The following is a 6,032-nucleotide window of genomic DNA, read 5'->3' as shown; positions in this document are numbered from 1 at the left end:
ATGATAACACGTGGTCCCACAATAAAGTGCACAGGTGAATTAAATAGAAAAAATGTAAATTTCGTGTTTTCATGATCAAAGCTAAAAAATGTAAATATAAGTATTGAATGCTTCTCTTTGTAACTTCATAGTGTTGTAAAATCGTTGACCGTGCGCACATGTTTAGAATGAAGTTACAAAAAGAAGCACTCAATTTTTCCATTAGTTTACATTACTTTGAAATGTAGAGGGTGCTATCAAATCTATGATTTTTGACATCCTTTTATATAATATGTGTCACAATAAATAACATACGCACGATACTGGTGTCACCTAACGTTACACACTCAAAGACGTAAGACAAAATGAAAACGTTGGAATGCATGTTGTTCAGATGGCTTTTTACAATAAATTTTAAAGGATCGAGTTTTTCTCCTAAGAAGGATTTTTTTACTTAGATAAAAGATGTTAACAAATTAAAAATAAAAAAAGTAACTTGAATTAAAACCATTTAATTGTATACATTTTAATTATAAGGGCAATCGATTTCTTTTTTTTTATGGATAAACTATGCACTGCAAATGCATTCATTTTTGCACTCCAGAATGTCAAGGCAAAAGGACTACGGCATATCTAGCATGGCAGTTCTGCACAACTTGAATATATGCAAGGGAATTAGCGGGAACAATTATTATAGCTGTTTTTTTTCTGTTAATTTGTATTCTAGCGGATCCGACTAGTATAGTCCGCGAGGAAATCTCCGAGTCTCCCCACCCCTTCTTTGTGAATCGGAAGAGCTTCAAAATAAAACATTAATTTTAAAGTTTTCTTATTAAGCAACAAAATAAAATAGCCGTATTCCAATTCGTCTGTGAAAAGTGCAAGCATGACAATTAGACGGAACGTTAGAATCATATTTTATTAAAAATAACGTCAAAATCGTATGTGGGGACATTGTTTCGGACATTTTATTTTTATCTGATATATTGTATATTAGATATAATTTATGGGAATTTAGTATTAAAATAGAGATAAATGTTTGTACTTTTATCCATTATAAAAAAAAAAATATGTCGCGAATGGCACTGTATTAAATAAACATAATGAAAACACAGAAAACGTAACCCTACGTTAAATTTAGTTTGAAGGGGACAAAATGTCGGACATTGCTAATCAACTCAAATAAAAAGAATATGTTTTAAAATTTCCTGATTATTGCATGAGGTGAAAGTGTGATCTTTGTACAAAATACTTGTATCAGAATTATTTACTTTCGACACCGGGATTGCTCTGGAATTCCCTTTTTGGGACAATTTAAAAAAAATTAAGGCAACCTTTTTTGCATGGGACACATAATTTGTATCATTTTGATCCCTTTTTCTTACATTTCCGTCTTTTCGAGAGAGAAAAATCGACAGTACGTCATCGCCCACTTATAAATTGCTTGTTCTAGACAAACTTTTATATCGTTTGGTAAAAAAGATTATACGTTTTTAACGGTATTCAGAATTTCACAAAACTAAAAGTGTAACGCGGGACAAGGAAATCATATTGCAAAATAAAGGTTTTATTGAGTTTTTATTAATGAAAATGGTCTGTTACATATACAAAATTGTAATAATCTGAAAGAAGAGTTTAAAAGCTTTAAAATGATATACAACACTTTATAATATCATTGTTTATGTTTAAAAATTAACAAGATGAATGTGTCTTGTCCGTGATTTCACCAAAGTAACACCAGTAGCGTGCGACGTTTCCCTGGAAAATACGATTTGAGAATTCAGTTACTAAGGAACCTTTTGTAGATAAAACGTATATCTGACGTAAATAAATTTCATTATCTCTTTGATGCTCCAAACTTGATAATAAAGAATATTGATTTTGTAATATAAAAAAGGCTTCCAAATAAGAAGTAATACATAAAATTATATGTATCCTTTTTTTTTATAGCTGCACAAAATTCAACGAATTGTATTACTGAAAAAGTTAAATCCTAGGTTTTGAAACAATGGCAGTTTAATATATACATTTTTCTACTTGTCATAAACAAAATCTCCATGTCTAGACTTTTTATCCATACATTGAATTAGTGCAGTATCCTAGGCATAGTGTTTATTTATCTAATCTAACAAAATTATGTCGGTAAATTTCGTTTTTGTAAAAATTGTATAAGCAAGTCGCACGACTGATTAACTATTTATTAACCATGGAAAACGTTGTCATACTATGTAATTTCGGAAAGTCCTATAGTACAAAATCTGATGGTTGAATATTTGCTTGATATGTATTTTTAGCTATTGTGAAATTCTCTTTTATGAATAAGTGTTGGTAAGCATGGCGGTAAATGCATGCATTGCATGCCAATAGAAAAAATTAATATGAAAAAAAAGTACAGAATTCTTACAGAAAGTACAGAATTCTTACAGAAAGTCTTCTATGGTCTTCTTCTTTGCATATACGCATTATCTATTTTAATGCTTATATTCTGCCATTATTTAATTATTGTTGCAATATATGGGGAAGTTGTTGTGAAAGTGGAATAAATAAACTTAATAAATTATTAAAGAAATCTGCTAGGGTTATAGTAGAAGCTGACATAATGACCTCATCCAGTTTATTGTTTAAAAGTTTACACTGGTTAAATGTGGAAAAACGAATTCAATACCAAAAGGCAATACTTGTATTTAAATCAGTTAATGGCATGGTTCTTAACTATTTAGAACAAAATTTTCATTTTACTAATAATCAAAACTATAACTTACGTTCAGCTGATGAAAAACTATTAAATCTTCCAAAACCAAAAACATTTTTTTTAAAGAAAACATTTACATATTCAGGTTCTCAAATATGGAACAGTTTACCAAATGAAATCAAAATGAGTGATACACTTGTATCTTTTAAAACAAAATGTTACAAATTTTTCATCAATTGTGCAAATTAATATGCATTTTTATTATTATTTCAATACAATTGTATATTGTGTATAATATAACTTTATTATACTGTTTGTACTTATAACTATGTTATTATTATTTTGAGGACTCTCATGAAGATTAGTTTTAACTAATGGGATCATCCTCTTGAAATAAAGATTATTTATTTATTTATTTACAAGATTGATCGTTTATATAAATATACAGTGTTAATTTCCATTGTTTAACCCAAGCGTACATTTTAGAAATGAAAAATTGAATGAAAACTACGGTTCCTAATTTGTGCATTGGGATTAAAAATTCGATATGTATCATTACTTTCTTTTGTTTACAACTCTGTCTTGTATTGTTCTTATTGACATAACTGCACGACTCGATTCTAAATTATATGTGGTAGGATAATCGTTGCAAATAATCCTGCTCAAACTTTAGTGAAAGTCGGCCGGATTTAACTTTGTTTTGTTGCGAGAGTTTATATTCTTTGTTGAAGGCAATTGTAGTGACTTGGTATACAAGTACCATTCAATTGAGTTTAGCTATGTCTTGTGTTTCAGTCTCTGCCCTAGGTTTTCTATATTTTGCATTGTAGTGCATCATGACATAAGACATTGTTACGTGTACCATGATGAGCTTTCGCGCAAGACTGCTGTGTGAATTTTCACATGGAACATTTGGACTTTGACTTTTTGACTCCCGACCTACATGTATGTACGTTGAATGTGTCATCATGTTGCAGTGTGTTCCTCGGTATATTACCTTGACCTCAAAATATAATTTTCAATTGACCTTGCTTCTGAATATGTTGCATGTAGATGTGTTGTCATAAGATGACTAGTCTATTGGCACGATAAACTTCATATGAGCTTGACCTTTGCCCTCAATGTAAAACTTGTATATTTTGTTTGAATTAAATGGAGAATTAACTGTATGATTGGCACTCGTACCACATCTTCTTAGATATATTAGATATAAAGATATATTGTTAGTTTTGTGTACCACGATGACCCTTTTCTCAAAATCCACTTTGTGTTGGGTTTTTTTGGTCAAGGATCTCTTGACCAGACTATAACTTTTTGACTCTTGACCTTTGCATATTGGATGTGTCTTCTGGTATGGTAAGTCAGGAGTCTCTGGTTTTTGTTAGTATTGTATGATTTTAATTGTAAGTTTATTTTATTATTTGGAGTTTGAACTGGAACACATTTTGTTAAGGACCAGCTGAAGCCTTCCTCTGAGCGAGGGATTTTCTCGCTTTGTTGAAGATATAAAAATGAAGATGTTGTATGATTTCCAATGGGACAATTATCCACAAAAGACCAAAATGACACAGACATTAACAGCTATAATGGTTTACTTTTAAAAATATTATTTGGATGGAGAGTTGTCTCATTGGCACTCACACCACATCTTCCTATATCTATAGGTTACCGTACGGCCTTAACAATGAGCAAAGCCCATACTGCAGTCAGCTATGAGGACCAATGAGTGGCCTTTGACTGCTTTCTGCCCTTTTTGCAATGTAACTGTCTCTTTTACACATTCCACATTTCCATTCTCAATTTGTAAGAATGTTTGGTTCAGATGAAACTAAATCTTTTAATTTCCGTGAATATCAAGTAAGAAAATTTACTGCTTCACTTGCATCGTGTGCTGCCAGTTGTGATAGATAATGTAAAATGTTTAACTCCAGAGGCGGATTTAGGGGGGCAGGGGGCCCGGGCCCGGGGAAAAATTTTGCTTGCTTATATAGGGAATCACTGAAGCGCAACTGAAGCGGGCCCCTCTTAGGTCAGTCAGTGGGCCCCACTTATGAAAATGTCTGGATCCGCCACTGAACTCATTTAACCTTAGATTTCATTTCATGGACATGTAGGTGGTGGATAGTCTGCTTTTACATCATAAAAATTCACACTGATGAAATACGCATATCAATAAACTGAACTCAATGCTAAGAACCTTTAAAGTACACTTAGACAGAGAGCTCAACCTAGTGAAACACTTTGTTAAGTTGGTCACATTTAACTTGGAATATCACTGTCTGTTACCAAACTGCACCGAGATTCTGAAAAAAAAATGTGCAAGTTACTTCTGTAAGTCTATTCAAAGAAGAACTCAATGGAAGTAAATAAGCTGATTAATGAAATAAATGTAGAATATGTCTATTAACCACAGATGACCCTGCTTGTGAGAAAAATGAGTAAACTTTCACATAAAATAGATGCCGGATTCGCGTAATTTTGACCGTTTTGTGTTCATAAGCATTGTGAAAAAGTTTCAAAACATTTGGTTGAGGTAAATTAAAGTTAAAGAACGGAAACAATGGTTTTAGCAGTTTTCCTATCTCAAGGCTCCGGGTTGACATTTGTATCATTGGTACTCGGACAACAACTTTTTACATCTAAAAACTCATGAACAGTGTCGCCATCGGCACCCAATATCGAACTAAATAGATCTATGTTATTGGGTAATGTGAATCGCGTATAAGGTTCCTAACATTTTATTGAGTCAGACTTATTTAAGAGAAAGGAAACGAAAGAGTCAGCACTTATGTTTTTAAAGGGACATGATAACTCTTAAACGGTAAAAGTGACACTTAAAAATTTGATTTTGTGTTGAGGTGTGGATCCCGCTTACATGCTCAACTCCGCCTTATTCGGTATGTTTGTGACTATGGTAAGTCAAGAGCCTGTAATTCAATAAATGTTGATTTTATGTGTTACAGACTTGTTTTTTGATCATTTTTTGTTTGTTTATTTTCTCGTTTGAATAATGTTTTTCAATGTCATTTCAGTGCCTTTTATTGCTTACTATATGCAGTATTGACTTTGCTCATTGTTGAAAGCTGTGTATGACCTATGCTAGTTGTTAGTGTTTGTGTCATCTGGTCTTTTCTTTTGTGGAGAGTTCTCATTGGCACTCATGCAACATAAGGGGGAGGGTTAGATCCCGCTTACATGTTTAACCCCGCCTTAATTTATGTGCACGTACCTATCTTGTTTTTCAGTTATTTTTTATGCATAAATTAGACCGTTTGTTTTCTCGTATTGTCATGTCGGTGCCTTTAATAGCTGACTTTGCGGTATGAATCTTGCTCATTGTTGAAGACTGTGTGGTGTCCTA

The sequence above is a fragment of the Mytilus trossulus genome, chromosome 1, assembly GCF_036588685.1.
Source record: "Mytilus trossulus isolate FHL-02 chromosome 1, PNRI_Mtr1.1.1.hap1, whole genome shotgun sequence".
NCBI classification, from domain to species: Eukaryota; Metazoa; Mollusca; class Bivalvia; order Mytilida; family Mytilidae; genus Mytilus; species Mytilus trossulus.
Note: the sequence above shows the minus strand (reverse complement) of the source record.